The sequence below is a fragment of the Erpetoichthys calabaricus genome, chromosome 1 (assembly GCF_900747795.2).
Source record: "Erpetoichthys calabaricus chromosome 1, fErpCal1.3, whole genome shotgun sequence".
Lineage (NCBI taxonomy): Eukaryota > Metazoa > Chordata > Cladistia > Polypteriformes > Polypteridae > Erpetoichthys > Erpetoichthys calabaricus.
In genome coordinates, this window is record NC_041394.2 from 245,598,518 (window position 1) to 245,619,418 (window position 20,901).

A 20,901-nucleotide genomic window follows, 5' to 3' on the forward strand; every position below is an offset into this window, starting at 1 on the left:
GAGACCTGAATGCAATTCACTTTGACTTTAGAGAGCTTGTGATGGAAATCTGTTTGCTGTCAGACTGGCTCCAGCACTGCAAGTCCATATTGTGGATGAAGAGAATACACACAGTAATTTACTTTTTGTGCTGATCTCGTGAAACAAGTCACATAGCCACCAAGGAAAACTCAGTTTCTCCATCAATCAATTTTAAGTCTCTCTATCAATCAATGTTAAAGCCTGACAGCATAGTCCGCTTAATGTCATCTTCATCAGACACTGAACATAACCAGTTGACATCATGACTTAGCATTTCTTCAATAAATGCGAAGATCCGACTGAGTCACTGAGTTGATCAGACGGGCGAGTGCATCGTTGGAGGCGAGGCCGACTCTTCAGAGCCGCCAGTCAGCGTCGCTCACCCGACTCCCAACACTAGCCAAACTTCCCGCCCGCGCGCCCGGCACGCGAGCTCCTCCCCGTCGCGCGCGACACCGCACGGTGCGGACGTCACAGCGGGGCGCATACCGCCTACAGCGAGCTCTACGATATGAGTCTCCCCGTGTGGTGTTATAATAGAGCAATGTTGGACACTGGTGGGCAGAAGGGAGGAAAACGCTGTTTACACAGACTGCAAAGCGCCTGGGGAATAATGTAGGAAAGGAAGTGAGCCGGCTCTCTGTCTGACTGCTCCAACTTCCTGCTCTCTCTCTAGCTCACTAGCACTCACACACTCTCACTCAGAAATCAGGATCTCATTACAGAGAAGCTGAGCAGTTGAGGCGGCAGGCAGCATGGAAAACAAGGGGAATTTACTATTTTCGTTGTAAAAACCTTAAAGAAGGGGACATAACATCACAGGTCTGGGTACGTGTGTGCATGTTTGTTTGTTCAAACTTTTTACGTGCTCTGCTGTGTGTGTTTTTTTTTTTTTTTGAGCAGTGTCTTTACACTCTTAATGTTAAATGCCAAGAATCCGCCAAAAGTAGTCGTGAACGGCGTATATAAGGCGCTGGGTCGTTAAAACAACGCCGTTTGCTTTAACATGACGTAAGGTGTTGGGGGGGAGAGGGGCATAGTAATTAAAGCGGTCGCACGCTGCAGGGGGTTTATCGCGCATTTGTCTCGCCTTTTACTACGCGTGTCCCAAAAACCTGAAAACTTTTATGAGTGCGAAAGCCACCTCGCGCGACTTTTTGTGTACGCAAAGTATGTCAGTTTTTTCCTTGTTAAATAGCATTCGTGTGCCGGCTGGGGTGGGAGGCTTCCAGCACCCACAGTGTAGGACCCCCTACTAATGTGACCGTTTACTTTTTACACAGGGATGTATTTGAGGGGTTTCTTTAAAAAAAAAAAAAAAAAACGCACACACACAGGGAGAGGGAGGGAGAGAAGGATAAGCCCGAGCGGAGTTTCTGGTCTGTCTGGAAACAGCAAGACTAATTGCCATGCGCTTCCGGTTTGAAACTGGCAGCAGACAACATCTTGAAAATGAGTCACAGAAGCAAACAAAGAAACTCTTGGGCCCCCTCCCCCGACACATTTCAGTATACCCTTTTGGCTCTTTTTTGTTTTATTAAAGAGATCAGAGCAATTTTGGGAGCCTCTGTTAGGGGCCTGCAAATCGATGCACTTTTTTTTTTTTCCTTTTCTTGTGGCTGGCTGGGCTGCGTTGCTCCTCCGGGAGGCGGGCGACTCCTCGGATTTTCCACTGGCAGCTTACAGGAAGAGAGTGGATTTAGTCATGGCTAAGTAATGTCTGCACACACCAACTAATCTTATTAGGAGTTTCCGTTCCCTAGCACAGGAGGTTTTTTGTGTTACCCGGAGAAAGTCGACAACTTTGAAGGGGAGGGGTGCACTGTAAAGAAAGGGTCACATCTCTGGCTTTTTATGCTGCGATGCCATTAGTGGATTCCCTGGGCGTCTTCATATATTTTTTAACTACCTGTGCTTTCGTGAAATTACAGCAATTGCGTGTCGTCGCGGGTCTCAAGTTAAGGAAAGTGTGAGCTGCCACGTTTAGATTCGTCGCCCTGGGCATGTCGGGTGATAACCTCCCAACCATTTACACGAGTGAGAATGACCATGATAATGCTCCACTTGACAGCTGTTGAGAGATATCAGTGTTTGTAGTTGAAGATGACAGTCCCGTGACTTAAAAGTCTGTGGACGTGTTAGTTATTGGTTTTGAAAACGAGCTTGACGCTTGCTGTTCCCATATAAAATGTCAGCACCCTGTCATTCATGTTTTTTTGTTAAACAAAAGTGAATTATGTTTTTATGTTTTGAAGGTTACCTTTCAGAGTCTGTTTTGCTTATAAACTTTCTTTTTCTAGTGAAGGCACTTTAACAGTGCAGAAATATAGCCCAGTGTATTAATTTGTTTTGTGCAAAATGAAGGACATACAGGTCAAGTGATTTGCACAGGTTTACACCGTGAGTCAGGGATTAAACCTGGAGTCTTGTGATTTAAAGTCATTGTATCATAGCCTCACTTCCTGCTTAAAATGGCATTGGCTCTCTGCATCTTGATTTTTCTACACTTTTAATGTCATTTCAGAAGAAGAGGTTTAAGAGCTTCCTCAATAATTCTTTAGTACACCTCAGATAACCAACATACCCTTTGAGGTATCCTCAACAAGCAAATGAGCATTACTTTTCCAATCTAAAGAAGATTTGCAGATCTTATAACATTACACCTTTTTCTGATTCTTAAATTTTCAGTAAAAATATATTTTCCAAGAAAGTAATTTTTAAATTGAGGTTCAAGTAGATGTACAGCTCTTTAGAGGGTCATGTACAAAAACCTCAATCCTTGATCTAGCAGCCTTAGTAATTAATTACATTTATATAGCGCTTTTCTTACTGCTCAAAGCACTTCACGTAGACAGTGGGGACCACTTCAGCCACCACCAATGTGATGGCAACCATTCTTGTTCCAATACACTCGCCACACACTTGCTATTAGCTGGTGAAGGTGTGAGAGAGAGAGTCAGCCAATTAGAGATGGGAGATAATTAGGAGCCACAATGACAAAGCGACGGTTAACAATTTAGCCACACCTCTACACTGGGGCATTGGGATATACACTCAGACCACAGGGTAAGTACCCTCTGGTTGCCTCACCAATAGCTCTTCCAGCAGCAGCCCATGCTATCCATAGATGGTCTCCCATTAAAGTACTGGCCAGACTGAAACATGCTTAGCTTCAGGTGGATGACCTGTCCTGAAGTGCAGATGGAAGGGCTGCACTTTGAAACAGAGTCTGTCTTGGTGGCACCAGGCAGGAACCATCCCGGAACTGGGTCTCGGTCTATCACAGGATAGTTGTTCACTTAAGTTTACTATTTAACTTACTATAATACTTTGGAAAATGAGAGGAAAACCTGATTATCCAGTAGAAAATGCATGGAGATACAGCAAGAAACTGCAAGTGTCCAAGCAATTTTTTTTTTCTACCTGTGAGACCTAATGAGATTTTGTGGGATCCCCTCAAGGTTGCTGGATATCATGGCCAGCCTGTGCACTGGTACTGTGAGTGCTGTGCAGAGTGGAGGCAGAACCTTTGCGTTTTTCACAGTTGATTCTGGGGTTCGTGAAGGGTGTGTTCTTGCTCCTACTCTGTTCTGTGCTTGCATGGACTGGGTGTTGGGCAAGGTCGTGGGGTCCAGTGGCTGTGGGGCATCTGTTGGTGAAGAAAGGTTCACGGATGTTGACTTTGACTCTGCGAAGATCACAGCATCGTCCGCAATGGAGTCTCTGATCGGGGCGCTTGAGAGGCTGAGTGAAGAGTCTTGAGTGTTTTGGCTTGCGAGTGCCCTGGATAAAAACCAAGATCCAGTCCTTTAATGACCTGTTGGGCACAGCCATCAGCAGTATGTCTGTCTGCAAAAGGAATGTCAACCTTGTCTTCTTATGAAGTCAGTAGACGGCTTGGGAGAGCATGGGGGGGGGGGGGTTCATGAGGTTGCTGGAAAGGGGTGGGTTGTGCTCTCGATAGCTATGCAGAAGGACAAAGGGCCAAGTCTTTTGAGTCCTGGTGCTTCCTGTCTTGCTATATGGTTGTGAGACATTGATGCTAGTCAGTGACCTGAGACGAAGACTGGACTCCTTTGATACTGTGTCTCTTTGGAGAATCCTTGGATACCGCTAGTTTGACTTTGTGTCAAATGAGCGGGTGCTGACGGAGTCCCAAATGAGGCACATTTACCTGCATTGTGAGGGAGTGTCAGTTACGGCACTACGGCCATGTAGCATGATTCCACGAGGGTGATACGGCTTGCAGGATCCTCATTGTTGAGGACCCGATTGGCTGAATCAGGCCAAGGGGATGCCCATGTAACATATGGCGGGGGCAGATAGAGGGTGAGACTGGACAGAGTGTCTGCCTGGGGGGGCTGCCAACCAGGATCACAAGCTCTTTTGTTGTGTGACTGGTGTGGCAACGTGCTGTAGCAGTGCATACTCTCCGACCTGACCTGACTTGACATCCCTCTGGAGCTGTGAAGCAGTTTAACTAACCACAGTGTCAGCCCTTTGCTAGCAAAAAAGACATTGGCACTCAGAAAAAAAAATCTTTATAACCGATATCTAAAAAAGAAAGTTCACTAGATTCCTACAGCTTATGGAAATGTCATTAATGTATTATTTTATTGTCATTACATTTCAGCTTTCAAAATTATGAATATAAAATATACAGTAAAACAGTTGTTTAATAATACCAGCCTGGTTTGATTTTGGTATTATGTAGGCTTCCATATTTGTTAGGGGTGGGTGGCAATACTGACTTGGCAGTATTTGTTTGATATTTTTTCGATTGCTATTTGTAATGGTGGTTATAAATACAAAAAATGAGGGTATGTAATATTTTATGTTAAGCAGTCTATTCACTTAAACTGCTTAATCCAATTTCAATGTCTGGGAAAACAGAGAATTTCCCGGAAGCATTAGGCCCAAGACAGGAACCACTCCTACTCAGAGCATCAGTCCCATCACAGGACACACTTCTATACTCTGACTCGCGCTCACAGAAGGCCATTTAGAGTCATTTAGCAAGCTTTATATGTCTTTAGAATGTAAAAGAAAACCCACAGGGACTGGGGTTTGAACCTCTTTTCCTGGAGCTCTAAAGCTGCAGTGTTAACCAGTGAGCCATTTCTAGCCAAAAGTTATCCCTGTTTCTTTTACACATATCTAGAATTCTAGAATAGTTGAACATGTAGAAATCCACATAACAGCTACACACATATTAACTTGTGCCATTCTGATGTAACAGATATGCCTCTGGAGTGTGGAAGGAGAACCCCCACTTGGGCAGTAACTGTCAGAGATTTGCATTGAGTCTTCTTGTATCATGAGGCAGTAATGCTAACCCCTGTGCCTCTGTAAAGTCAGTTAGTTTTAATGTGCACAAAAAGATTATCTATGATGTTGTGAGAAATGCATTTTAGATATATGCATTATTTTATATAGACAAAGGTACATATTTTAAGTAATAAAAAGATAAGTGTTTTGTTGTTGAAACTATCCTTTCATATGCCAATAATATACAGCTTGTATGTATAGTTGTGTGAAAACCCTCTTTCATTTCTATTGTTCTTCTTATCAGAATGTTTTTTTAAATTATGAGCTTGTTGAGGACTAGATGATATTTAGTTTTACTCTGATCTATAGAAACTGGAAGATGGTGTACTTACTTTTTTACTTGTCTGTATAATAGGTGACAAATGTTTCATTTTAACTAATCGATTATCTCAATAGTCACACTGGCTGAAACACAGTGGTCAGTTTGGAAACAACTGTTCGTCCAAACAACATGCTGTTTTTGTTATGTAGTTTTTTCTTAACATTATCACCTAATGCTTTTATATTTATCATGTGGTAAATTTAGACATTATGTATAAATAAACTCCTCTAAAGCACAAATAAATCTTCAATTAACAGTGCCCAATTATAGACCATAAAGATTTACAGCCTAACTTTGTTTTGCTATTTTCGATGATGTCCTCAAATAATCATCATCACCACTGGTTTACATGGCCATTTGCTGGTTTTACCCATTTTTTTTGGTTGCCCCTGAAATATTTTTTTCTTCGCTGTTCACCATCCTGAGCCTCTATCGGGGTGACATCTACTCTTTTTATATTTTTTGATACTATCTCCTGCTACATTTTCCTCTTCTGCCTTCTTCCCTTCCATCTCCATCATCGTGCACAAAGTCATTCTTTGTGTTTTATTCTACATGCCCAAACCACCGTAATCACCCAGTTTTTCTCTTTGTTTATCTTCAACTCATTTCGTGACACTTCACACATCCATGTTATTATTCTCTTCCTCCGTTCATGTTCCATCTTTATCGGCCACTTCTCACTGTCATAGAGCATACAGCCTGTTACAGAGCTTTAATAAACCTTTTCCTGTACTAGCTAATTTGATAACATACAGCAGAACACCAAACATCAGCGTATATGTACTTGTATAGTGTACTCGGGTAAGAAAATGTGTTGAGTAATGTCTTGAGTAACAGACATTTGCTGTTACCTTTCTACCTATGACATTCACTGAAGCATGAAAAGTTAATTGATTGATTTTACCTTTATTAAAGTATCTTGTCATATAAAGGTAGCTAGTCCCGGGAATACATTATAGAATATATTATGCCTCACAGTTTTGGTAATAAATACTATTAATGAAAATGACCAAAGGCTATAACATGAACATTGACTAATTCTTTTTAAATGTAGTGGTTTTGGAGGCTAATGTTATGAATTAAGCATAAAGTTTGAAGTGTTTATCTCCAAAACTGTAATCTGAAGTAGGGTAAATGAATAAAATAGTGTAAAAACGTTTTAATTTCAGGGGGGTTCCATGCACTTAATTAGGACCGTAGGAGAAAACAAAGCATCTGTGATGGACTTGTTTAAAGCAGGGGCTGCATGAACGCTAAAGCTTCTTTGATTAACATTGGCTCAAAAAATAGATTTTCACAAATTCCAAGTCCTTCAGTAAATTCAGTGGTGTATTTTACTGCTGAAATGATGGATTCTTTTCAGAAAGCAACAGTTGTGCATATTAATATACATAAACCTCCTATTTCCTTCTACATAGAATGTTATGTTTTGGTTTATATTTATTGGTCATTAAATACATTTTGATTCTTCGGAAAAGTATTAAAACATGTTGAAACTGTCTCACTGTGTGTGGCCTACTTAGAAAAAAAAAAAAAAAAAAAAAAATTGTACTGAGAACCATAAAGTTGTAGCTTCAGCTCCCCAAATTTAAGTTCAAGGCATGATGATATTTTTTGTGCCACCAAAGCATTAATTACATAGTATAAAAAAAATAACGATTACATATAGAGAAGGAGACAATGAAAAAAGAGAATTTTTTTTTCTTTCAGTGTTGTTCCTAAAGGGTCTGGAAACCCTCCTCTGTGGAGACTAGAGTTGCTATCACTTTCACTTAACTTGTGAAACTTTGGCTAAGCAGGGAAAAGGGACTTAGTGAAAATAAATGCACTATGTACTTTTTATCTGTGTCCTCTATGAAAGAAGGCAAAGACACATTCAAATTAATATGGTATACACAAAAAATGACAATTTTTACATCCTTCATTGACTAAAAAGGATTATGCTTAGTGTAAATTCTAAAAGAATAATTTGGTTAAAATATTGCTGTATGTTTTGCATTATGATTGATCGTCAAAGAAAAATTAAGTGAAATTCTGTTTTATTTAGGTATTGTACCTTATAGGAACACTGTTGTGGGAGTAATCTGTTGTTACAGATAGTATGGCTATCAAATACCAATTTTATAAAAAGTCCTTTGCTTTTAACAAATTATATTTTACTAACCGGGGTAATGGAAATCATATTCTGAAATTTAAATGGAGAAGGGATGAGAAACAGACATGTTAATTATTTAAATATGATTGTGTTTATGCCTTCTAAAATAAATATTTTTGTGGGCTGAAAGTGATTTATTTTTTGTAATAAAGTGCTATTTTACTTCATAACACTTGCAGTGCAAGGGTGCTTACAGAATATCTCAACTTCTCTGTCACATCTTTCCGTTTCCAGATGCCGGCTCTTAAGAGAGTTCATTGTGTCTGGAACAAGTGATAGATATTTCCTTTGGAAGTCTGTGCATCTGTTGTCTGTATTCTACTACACTAAATAACAGTGACATGACTTTATTTTCTCGTAAAGGAGGATTAATGACAGCAGCAAGAAAAAAAACCCAAAGCAGTGTTCTGTTACTAATCAATTTTCGTAGTTGTGAATCTTTATATTTAATCGCTTGCTTGTCATTCAGTTTTCATGATTTGCAATCACTTATCCCTTATTTTGATTGTTCTTTGTTTAAATTTGAAGAAATGCATGTAAACACATCAGTCTTTTTGTATCTCATTCTTTGAAGGGAATGCTCATAAATAGCATCAGCTTCAGAAAGGTTTACTGAAGAAAATGCATTTATACTTAAAAATGTTTTAAATTGCAGACAAAGTTTAGCAGGATTTAAGTCTGTTAATGTCGTAGAGTCTAAACGGAAATGTTCCATCCAGAGAAACCTTGCTTTTCAAACATTTCCGATGGCTCCTGTGACAGGAATTCCTACCTTTTTGTTTCAGATCTACATTCCCAGGAAGACGCCTTCAAAGTATAATAGGAGGAAGTCCTGATTTAGACAGTTTTATGGTTTACAGCGCAGATGCAAAACTCAGAGGATGCTTTGGCAGGAAATGTTTTATTTTCACTCAATGTGGAAAAATCTGCTTCATTTCATATTAGTTTTTTTTTTTTTTAGTCAGGTTTCCCCTGAATGTATCTAACTATTGTCTCATTAAGTGAAAATATTTAAATGTGTTTATTAATATTATTATCTAGGATGTCATGTTTATGGAGTCTAGTTTTTAACAGCCCACAGTAGATTTATTTATCATATAATACACATAGAATTTTGTAGATTAGGAGCAGTAGCAACATTTCATATGCCTTATTCATGTCTTCATTTATTTATTTTTTTGTTGGACTTGACTTAGCTATGGTGTCTACTGCATTGTACATTATGGAGATAGGAAATTGTAACTATTTTTAGCATTTTGCTGACTTGCACCAGAAAAATCAACTTTGCAGTAAGTGTTTGAATGGTAAAGCATCTGTTTACATGAGAAATTTATCTACCAAATATGTGCATGCACCAGTAAAAGCTCAACCAGACATGGCAATCTTTTCATGTATTTGTGTAACCAAATGTGCCCTCTCCAGAGTTCCATCTTTTCATTCACTTACAGTCGTATCCTCAAACCCACCCCATTTGGACAACTGTGTCTTTCAGGAAGTGTTCACCCATCAATAAATAATTATGCAGTGTATGGTATGCTGCGGGTTGGCTAGTTCTAACAATTTAGATTCATAACACTTATGTTTAGATAAGAGATGGAAAAATTTAGTGATAATATAAAGTTATTTCTAAGGTGTACATGTATGTATCAGCAATCCAGTTTTTCTTTGTTGGACCAGTCTTCACAAGCCTACATATGAAGTGTCAATATTTTTCATTTGAGTAAATCTCAAAACCACCTTCTCCTGTACTGCATTCTGAGCTGAAATTCTTGTTCTCTCTCTCTCCTGGCCTAACATTGCCCTTTTCAATCAATCATTTTATGTCACACCATTATAGGGTGCTTTACAAACCACAGAAGAGAACTAGTGAAAGCAAGATAAGGTATGACAAAAGGTGTATCGGATACATTATGAGGTATTAAATGAATGTAGCAGGCTTTATCTGCTGTCATGTTCACATTTTTTTCTTCTTCATCTTTACTATATTGTGAAATGCTTTTGTAAACACTTTTTATCATTTATTGCATTTGTAGGCACTCTGAGAGAGAAAAGTTGATGGCCTCATACTTGTGCATGTATAACACCACTAACTTTCCAGAAACGGTTACTCCAGAAACAAATACTTGCCATTTTCTTAACTTTTATCATTCTGTCTGCTAAAAAAATTCAGATGTGAAACATTTTTCGTTTTACTTCTCCATCAGTATTTCTCATAATAAATCAGTGTTATTTTTTTCTGGGTAGAACCGGCTTAATTTACATTGGCCATTTTTTCATGCATGAAAAATACATAAATCCTTTGATTCTTCTGGTAACAAGTTGTTTTAAATCATTATTGGTTGAAAATTAAATACAGACAATATTTGTTATGCCTGTGTGCTTATAAGCCTATCATTTCTGCAGGGTTCACTTTAGTGTCTTCTATCTTGATGCTAATCAGTAAACAAGACACACACAATCAAAGAAGCTGTCTGACGGCAGTCCAGAAAACAATTACACATAAGTACTGTACTGAAACAAATCTTAGAAATACAATAAATAACTTGTTACAGTGCCCTTTTGGTAAAATAATTATGTATACACTCCCGATTAAAGATGTTTCCTCTGTTTAGAGCATGCAAAATTCTGATGAGAGACTGTCATTTATTATTGGGTCGCTGACTGTTGTATCATTATGACAAAATTACCTGTGTGTAATGTAGTCAACAGGAGAACTATCGATTTTCCATCAAATTAGCAAGCACAACCAAGACTAGGGCCTTTCTTTTGTTTCTGGAAACTTTCTGTTATTCAAATTGTTGGAATATGACTAAATGCAAATTAAGAATAGTTTAACAACAATAAAGTGTGTTCCAAAAATCTTTTTTTTTTTTTTAAATAGGATTGCTGGACTTGTTTTATTGTGCCACATAAAAGGACAACTCGCAAAGGCAGATGTCAGCCTTCATTCACTGCTTTTAAGCCTCCTCAGAATAAAGGAGAATACAAAATAAAACTGAAGTAGCAGTGATTATCAAAAGTTTAATTTCATTTTGCAGTGGTTAGCTCTTCTTCATACTTCAGGAGACTACATTTAGATCTTAGACCACTCTCTGTCTGTGCTGTATTTTCGATGGATATTTCTGGATAGCCATCACATCCAGGATGGTACCCATTTGCATCTGATTCTGCTGGGATAGGCCCCAGCCACCTATGACCTAGAACTGGATTTAATGTTATTGAAAAATGTACAAATGAGTACAATTTTTTCTTTAACACAATATTTTCATACAAGATTTTAGGGTTTTTTTCCATTTGAATATATAGGGTGAATTTTTTTTTTTTTTAATATAAACAAAAAACAATGCAAAATTAGATATACAGTATATACCACCTTTTCCGGGAGCGCTACTTTACCGTTGTGGCAGCACTTTGAGTACTTGTTGGATGTATTACGCTCAGCAGGCCAGTATAGTGCATGACAGTGTTTGCACTGCTGATCTTTAGTCCCAATGTTGTACTCTTGGACGGGCAGACAGGAATTAGGTGAAGAAGTACCTGTGGTAACGGGAAGCGGATTGTGTGTATGTCTGCTGAGACTGCGTTGGTTTGGAAATGTTGCTTTGCCGATGTTGCATTGCAAGAGTTGTGAATGAGTTTTGTTGTATTTAGTCAGACTATCCTATTTCTGGCACTCATATAGTTGTTGGGAAGAATGGCTTTTCTTGTGTTTAGCAAGTGAGGTTTGCGTTTGAAAAGTTTTGTTGCAGGAATCGCACTGGAAGAATGTGGGGAAGGGTTTGGAGGAGGACAAATAGGAATCGAGAAATGCCGTGTCGGCTGCATGTGGGCGGGACCGGTTTTGAAGAAGAGCCACAGGCAGCGTGGGGAAGGGTTTGGAAGAGGACGAATAGGAATCGAGTAATGCCGTGTCGGCTGCGTGTGGGCGGGACTGGTTTTGAAGTGGAAGTAGGACGAACCAGAAGAGATATATATATATATATATATATATATATATATGAGATAGTAAATGGTAAGGTGTACTGCATTATAGTTAGATGGCATAAGAGGGGAGGTAGACAAACTCCAGCAACCCAAGAAAATAAATCTAATGTTAAAGATTTAATAGATTACATTGACTACCAAAGTTATTAAAAGGCAATGTGACCAATTTCATGGCCAGCTCAAAAACACATGTAGGCAAGGCTGAAATTTTGTATTAAGCATCAATTTAAATGCTGAAGTCAAGTGTACTCTGGCCCACTCCCACACTCATTTACACCGGGCAAGTTTATCTTTACCAGTCAACAGCATTAGAGGGAAGCTGACTGGAACTGGGTTCCAAGTAGTGTATTGTCAACTGAATGTTCTGGCAATAGCAGCATGATGTTGCCTAGTGAAGATAGGGGAAGCCTCTTCTGATGTAAAATTGAAAAATGTCAAAGTAATTGTGGAGTAGTACTAAAGAAGTAAATGTCACAATTTATTTTGAATCATTTTAACACACAAATAGCCTTCTAAAATATCTGTCAAGCTATGGCCGTGCACTTAAAATACTGCCTACATGTACCTACACATCTGCACCCCCACTAAAAAGTAACACGTTATTGATAATAATAATAAAGTGACTTGAACATTTACCAAGGCAATAGAGATCAAAGATGCCATTATCATTTGCTGCTTAATTTTCTCCCTTTTACTTTTCTGTGAGATATGTCATGTGTAGTTGCAAATGACCATTACAGTTTCTTGCCTAAAATGCCTTGCTTTCAGTTTTTTCGGCAATTAGAACATTAGCAGACTTAGACATTTCTACCTGGTCAGTGGTTAGATTAAACTCACAGTCTTGCAGTTTATAATCTAAATCCTGGGCACTATTCCACACATGCTCACATTGAACAAAATACATATTACTTGTGATATTTGAACCTAAGGCTTTCAGTTTTTTTTTTTTTTTATATATATAATTCTTGTGTTCAGAATGGGTTTTAGTGTTTACATTTTGCAGAATGACATATGTATGTGCGTGACTTTGCTGCTACCCTCAATCAGCCTGTCTAAATGGACATGTTATTTGGATAGGCACACTTGCATATTTGCAGAGCAAATATACTTAATTGCCAAAGTTCATTTGTTGAAAATACACTGAAGGAAGTTCTCTGTGACGATCTGTAGATTTGTCTGTAATCAAATATACATTCAGGCATATGGTAAAGCTCTGAATTGGTTGTGAACCTTGTTTGTGGAGCAACATCAACCTGGGGGTTAGTGCCACATGCTAAAATGAGATATGGCATGTCATGCAACTCTGAATCCTGAATAGCATGAAAATGTTTATTTTTCTGTCTGTAGATGGCATGTGTCTTTATAACCATAGAGTCCATAATGCTTTTATTTATTGAGTACTTAAGGAAAAATGCTGCTTGGACAGTAGGGTTTTAGTGTATAAAGAGTACTTTTGTATGCTTGTCTCATAAATGTATTTTGGAGTAGAAACGGCTGTTTATCTGATTAATTACATAGAAATAGCTAAAACTTTGTTTTTAAATGACCAATGTCATTCAAAAATGTCACACAGACCTTGTGCCTCAATGAGGTGTTTGTTCTGATGTGAATGTTTGACATTTGAGAATATAGTTAAGTAATTAGAGTATCACACTGTCTCTTAATGCAGTGCTGTGCCACATGCTAGACTAGTTGCAATGTTGAGGCTTACCAAGTGCTTACTTTGTTCCTGAACTGTTTTATTAAAGTTTTTACAGTCAGCTGTTGTTTTAAGTGAAGTTTTTTTTTTTTTTTTTTTTTTTTGATAAAGAGAACTCTTATGTTTTTAGTCATTGGGTTATCAACAGGTCTAGCCCCATGTTTGGTTGCCAGTTAGTTATCCAGTTATTAACCCTTCTTTTCTGAACTGATGTAGCTTACTATAGTATGTATGCTGTTGTTTTTTTCTTTTTTTTAATATTTGTATATATTCTGAATAGATGTATGCATTTATGAATTTAGTGTACATATGACAATGATCTTGAACTAAATGCACTGGAAGACCCATTGTTCATTAGTGTAGCTTTCTGAGATGTGTAAAAGACCTCCCTTAGTGGGTTTTTTTTTTTTCAATTTTCTGTTGCAAAAGGGCAGGATTAATTTATTGCAAGTTTTTCTAATCACACATTGAGAAACCTGGGTTCAAATACTAGCTGGGGTGCTGCATGTGTGGCATTTGCATGTCTTCCTTGCATGGGTTTCCCTCACACATTCCAAGACGTGTGTTAGATAATTGTGCCAAGTTTAAGGACCCAGGCTTTGAGTGTGGGAGTGCCCTGCAATGGATGTCTGTTTTTTCCTGCCTTGTGCCTATTCCTGTTGGGAAAGGCTGTTGTTCCTCATGATCCTGAATGGAATAAGTTGCTCAGATAATTAGAGAGCCGTGGTGAAGGTTTATCTCAATTTTGTAAACCAGTCCTGCTTGGCTTGGTTGTTTGAATGAGTGATGGTCTTACTGGAGTACTCAGGCTCAAAATGTAAAAAAAAAATATGCATGCAAAAATATTTTGTGCAATTCAAATTTGTTAATGTCATCCTTGAACTATAGTGTAATTTTCCCACCTTGTCCTGAAAACACTCTCATTGCATATTTATTAAATTTGTAAGTCTGAGAGACAAGAGCTGAAAATACTAAAGAATAGGACACTCAAGCAATAATTAATACACTTTAATATTAATGCTGGAAATCTGTGCAGTAGATTTATATATGACAACAGCTGATTAAACTTAAGAGTCCAAAAATGCCATGCTTTTACAGTAACTATAGAGCATCCTAGGAGAAATGAGAATTTCAGGAGTGATGTACTATAACTGCCTAGGAGTCTGGCAAAGCCAAATGCAGTATTAATTTGACATACTGTACATAGCCATTTAATTCTTCTCAATTTTCCATAGAGAATTAAATAACATTATGACTCTCTTAGTTTATATATGAATATGGAACAATTATTTATTGCCATCCTTCATTTAGTGAATAACAAGGATACAAAGCAAATGTTTAGCATCATGCTTCCATACAGAAATGGTTATTTTTTTCTTTAAATGAATAAAGGTTAAATGCATAAATAACAAACTTTTAATGTGTAGTAAACATAGTTAGCTTATTCAGATAATAAGAGTATAGAGTGTTGTCAGCAAAGTGTCAGTTCTCCAGTATCATTTTACAAAGTAAGCAGTGCAATGGAATTTTTCTTTTTTTTGTACAAACTAGTTTTACAATTGTAAAATTTATCTGGCATTCCTTCATATGAGGAGTGTAAGCTTGTGGATGGAGTTATGGGTGAAAATCTGAGAAGATTGAATGAAATGTATACAAGAATGTATTAAAGCACATCACTCAGTTTTGTTTAATTGCACCATTCAATGTCAATACATTGTAAGGTATTTCTATTATGAGTGTAGACAATAAGTTCTATAAGAGGGGGCAAAATCACTGACAACTTTGTGTACAGAGAAGTATTTTAAAATCAGTTTTAAATGTAATTGGAATCAAATGAAGTGATTTAAGGACTGATGGTCATACTAGTACAGTAGTTCTAGCTCTGGTCCCTACTGCTGTGTTTTGAATTAACAGAAGTCAGAGTGTGTGACTGATTTGAACAACCTGACCATAAAGCATGACAATGGTAGCATTTACGATCCTGCAGCTTAAGAAACTGCTTTCTTTTTGCAATAGTTCTAGACCGGAATGTGTAGACCTGCACAGCACTCCTTTCTGATGTGCAGTAGCACTTTCAATACTAGCAATTTACATCTCTTCAGTAATAGGAAAACACTAAACGACAGCAATATTGAAAAGTCACAAACATGCTGTTTGGTCCTGGTGGCATTGTAACCTCAAGGCTAATGAACTTAGCTCAATCCCAGCCACTGTCTATTGATTTCTCCAGTATCTTCCCAAATGTAAAGTGTAAAATGGCCCTGTTTGCATGTGTGTGCATGTGTTTTTTGATGGAATGGTGTCTTATCCACAATTGTTCTTGCTTTTGTGCAAATGCAATTGGAATGGGATTTGCCAGTCTGTGACTCTGTGATGGAAAATTGGTTATTTTTTTATTTTATTGTATTTTTTTATGATTTTATTACCCTACCAATCACTTTATTTAATTAACTGGTGAGTCTGAAGTATCTGAACTTAAAGGGCAGAAATATTGAAGCAAACCAAAGATGATTTTTTAAATTAATGTAAGCTTCTGTTCTTCTCTTATTACTAATTTTGTTTCAGATCGAAGTTTGTACAAAGGTACAGCCAGTAGTTCCTTCTAATGGCAGGGTTTATAATTTTCAATTTTAATTTTTTTCAGTTTCAGTAGCGCTTTTCCTTTTTTACCCTAGACCAGCAGCTGAAGTTTACAACATTTCATCGTTATGACTATAAACTATAAATGTTGATCTGTGGCACAAGGCCATACTACCATCCCTTGGGATGTACAATATTTGAGCTCCCAAGACCAATGAGTTCTCTCTTGTATTAAAAAAAAATAAAAATAAAATTAGGTGTTGTGGTTTAATGTAGAACTATTACTGCATGCTTCAAAGCAGAAAGTTCAAAGAAAAAAACGGAATATAATGTTGCTGGATAGCACATGCCTCCTGGTTTTAATCTTGCCCAGCCAAAACAGTTTGAGTGTGGCTGCTTTAGTGTCCCACTGAGAAACCTAAAGTGGAAGCAGCATCTCCTAGTGTTTATGTAAAGTTAATATTGTTGCGCTGCCACAGAAAGAAAGCACATATGTCAGCCTGGTCATGGTGTGACTACCATGAAAGCGTACACACTACTAAGGACAGGCTAAGAAGTCAGTATTTTGCGGCAGTCTGGCAAATCGGAAACACTGAAAAATGCTTTTAAAGTTTTGCTTTGCCACAAGGCACCATGAGTATCAGGTTTATTTTTTTTTCTTTTCCTTATAAAAACCATGTGTTTCCTTGGTGAAGGGGGTAGGGGACATTGCCCAAATTTCTGGCAGGACAGATTCCTATGCAAGGAATTGCCTGATGCTGGCTGAGTGCCGAGTTTTCACTCCTACTTATCAGCCGCCCTCATCCGTCGTAGCTGATGCCCAGTGGTGTGACCAAATATGAAGTCACAGCAATTAAGAAGATCTTTACTATCCCATTCTAGAAGTTGGCCTTTGAAATGGTCTGATTAGTCAGTGTGCGTCAGGCGCTCTTAAGACTGTGCATTATGTAAAGAATGCCAGTAAAGCACAGGCAGACCATCCCCAACCATTACAAAATACAGATGCAAGCCAACTGTTTTAATAGTTGCAGATGTTAGGCTTTCTTGAGTGTCGATAATTAATTGAAATACTTGGTCTCCTGCATTTTGACTTCACCTGGAATGGAATTCATTGATATTATGTAGTTGTTTATGATAATATACCTCTTATTTCATTACAAATCAATTCACATCTTTGATTAGATATTCCGCAGATTATTTGTCTTACTAACTGTTGATTATTTGCTTGCCAGTATCTAATGAACGCCTGGGACCATCATGCATGGATCTAGGTGGCTCAAATGTGCTGACTTTATTTCACTTGTTCACTCTTGTATTCCAGATGTATTTTCACCCAACATATACATTTTCACCTGCTTATTTAGTAGTACATAAGACAAAATTTACAGAAGCAATATTCTATTGCAATTTTTAGATTTTTTTCAAAACATTTATTGCAGGGTCAAGTAAATGTTTTTAAATTGTCTTATTTCTGAGACAGTGTACTTGGTGGTTTCACAAATGGTAGATTTTGAATCAATTTAAATTAATTTTTATTATTTTTCTTATGGGGTGGTTTTAGAGATCCTGTTCCTTTTGCTTTATTTTCCTCTTTCAGGCATCCCCCCCTTAGACTCCTAATGAATGCCACGCTGCAAGCCATTTTCTTGCCTAAAGATTAATTGCTGAGCTTTTCTTCCTGGCAATGATGTAAGCTCCTGACTTCTATTTAAAACTGAAGCACAGCTTCAGTGAATATTCAGTTTTAGATCTAAAACATTAATCAGTATAGGACCTTTTTGACTTGTTTAACATTTTTTACATGACTAATTAACAGCTTTGATTGTAACCTCTATATTTCATGTTTTTCTTTTCCTTTGACTATCTTCTGATCATCCCTCTACTTTTGAATTGGATCCCTTGCCACCATTGGGTTTTATCATTCTTCACATGTTGCAGACATCTAATCTAGGAAGTCATTAATGCATGACATTCAACCCAAAATATTGCAGTAGTGTTTTTGGCATGAGAATTCTAGCATGACTACTTGGTCTTTAGACATAGATACTGCCAGAAGGGTGCCATCCTGAGAAGTTGTGCAGATTGTGTGTGTGTATATACAGTATGTGTGTGTCTGAGAAAGAAAGAGATGATCTAGCACTTATAAGACCTGATCCTCTGCTTAATTCCATTGACCCGTGTATTCGGCCGTCTTTAGGATTCTGACTTGGATTGACTCAGAGTCTGGAAAAGTGAGCGTTAATGGTGTGACCATTGAGACACAGCCAGTGGCATGAATGTGCAGGCAGGGGACATGGCAGATAAAAGATAATTGGGGCTGCGTGGAAGAATCTATGGAAGATAAGAGTGACACCAGTATCACAGGAGGGTGTCCATGAAAGGAGACCGCCTCCAGTAAACCTCACACGAGGAGGATACACACTATCCTTTATGCTTTAGTGTACCCCCATACTTTACTAATACAAATATTAATTGATTTCAAGACAGTTTTATGCATCATTCTATAACAATGACAATGGTGGCCCTAGTGCTTTGCTCTCTTTATGGAAAATCTTTGTTTTATTTCATCATATACAGTAGTCTTTACCACCACCCCATCCAGGGCTGGTTCCTGTATTGTGCACAATGCTGTTGTTGTCTGCTGTAGTCTTTTATATAATCAGGAATTTGGTTAAGCAGGCTGGAAAATTGATAGCTACTCTCCTATAAGCTATGCTACCTTCCCAGCTTTTTGACTGTCAAAAAGCATTCTTACTCTTCTAAGACAGTGACCTTGGAATGGAGGTAAAGTCTCTCAGTGGTCCATAGAGATGTGCATGTGATAGAATTATCCTTGTCAAATTGGTGAAAAGGGTGGGGGCAGAAAATAACAAATTTCCAAGTAACCTAAGCAACCCTTGCCTGGAATAAATATACTTGGATCCACAACTAAAGGCAGGTCCAGCATTGATGTTCATCTGGTTGGTGGGATGGAACTAGAATTCATATGCAAATTTGGACAAATATTGTCTAGATATAAACAGTGTTCTCCTCTATACCCAGCATTAGTTCCAGAAACCTCCATATTGCAGAGAGGAAACATTTGTTGTTGTTTGGGTGCTCAAAAAAAGATTTTGCATACTCCTTGGGACAGAAGTGAATAATGGACTTTGTAGTTGTGTCATTTAAATTGAGGCTATATGTTATGGACACTTTGGTAAAAAGAAGTGCTGAGTTGTCAAGTGATCACCACTTGACAATACACTAGCTCATACAGGTTGACTGTCTGCCAGATAGGCCTGGAACACCTAAACATGCAGTGAAGATGTTGTTGGGAGTGTCCTGGAGGTCTTCTGTCGAGGATGAGTTGATCATTCACTTTCAGAAGTGTTTATCCTCATTCCTATGAGAATCATAAATTAAAAATGCAATCGTAATCATAGATGTAATTGCATGTAAAAATGTAATGGTAATCATAGATTAAAAATGGCCTTGACCTCAATAGTCGAGAGAGCTGCAAGGAATTATGGCTTTAGCTTTTTTGAGGCTTTTGTGGTGGTAACCCCTACGATACATTGGTGGACTACGGTAATAAAGAAAGCTGGAAGGAGCCTTTTAGTGCAGTGCTAACATGAGAGTTTGTCTGAAAATTATATTGTATTGTACTGCAGCTGGGACTCAATCCAACATATCCAGGAGGACAAATGCAGTCTTGGCTAAGAAACGGTGGACCAACTCTTTACCTTTGCATATTTTTATTAATGGTCATGGATGTTTTCCAATCCTAACTTAGTGCACTTTGTGGACTTGGAAAAGAATGATGACTGTGTGCCATACGGTTTCTAGTGGAAGGTGCTAGAAGAGAATCAGGTTCTGGGACAGTGGATGTATGCCATTCAGTCTCTATATTTGCAGAACAAGATCTGTGTTTCCTTTCTTGGCATTAAATCAAGCTTTTTCAGTGTAGGGTGGGATTATGTCAAGGGTGTGTTTTGTTTCCTCTCCTGTTCATGATTTTTATGGACCGGACATCAAGGCAAGGCTGAAGTTTGGAGAATTTCCACTTTAATAGCCTAGGGTTGCATCTTTTCTGATTGTAGATTAGGCTGTCCCCCTGGTCTTGTGGTTTCTGGTGTGCACCGAAAGGTGATTCAGTCAGCATGACAGTTAGAACCTCCAAATCCGAGTTTATAGTCTTCTGTGAAAAAAGTGGCTTGCTCCTTTGAGTAACGTGTACTGCTGCCCCAAATGATGGAGTTCAAGTGCCTTGGGGTCTTGTTCTCATGTAAGAGTACAGGTGATTTTGAGATTGACAAATTAATCAGTACAGCAGCAGCAGTTGCAGATGTTGTACCGTATCATGGTAATGAAGTGGGAAAGCTTTTCATTTATTTTTCAGCCTACATTCCCTTCTTCAAGTGACAAGGAAAGAGCCCTGATTAATGATCAAATGAAACAGACTGTGTGTACATGTGGCCAAAATAAGGTTTCTGTGCAGGGATGTTGTGCACACTTTATGTGAAAGAGTGAGGAGCAAAGCAATACTTAATGGCCACTTTTTAGAAATGCTGCTCCTTTAGATTGAGAGAAACCAGATGAGCTGATTTGGTCATTAGCAGCTCTAGCAAGGTATTTCATAAGGCATGGCCCATTAGGAGGAGACATTGGGGAAACCACAGGGTATGCTGGAGGGATTATATTTCTCAACACACCCAAGAGCATCAGGGGATTCCTGAGGAGAAGCTGAGGACTGTTGTTGAGGATAGGGTGGCTTGCCTTGCCCAGCTGGCAGTGTTGCACTCTTTACAGCAAGGAAAAGGCAAATGAAAT

The 20,901-nt window shown here is 38.2% G+C and overlaps 1 protein-coding gene across 3 annotated transcripts in view; it reads left to right on the forward strand.

The window, feature by feature from the left end:
- Positions 1–499: 499 nt before the first annotated feature.
- elk3 (ETS transcription factor ELK3) overlaps positions 500–20,901 on the forward strand; it is a 47,150-nt gene continuing 26,748 nt past the window's right edge. The window contains exon 1 of one of the 3 annotated variants that reach the window (XM_028813601.2): positions 500–849. The gene's annotated coding sequence lies outside the window, so the exon portion shown is untranslated. The remainder of the gene's footprint in view (positions 850–20,901) is intronic. The other 2 variants (XM_051931358.1, XM_028813584.2) reach the window with 2 other exon arrangements.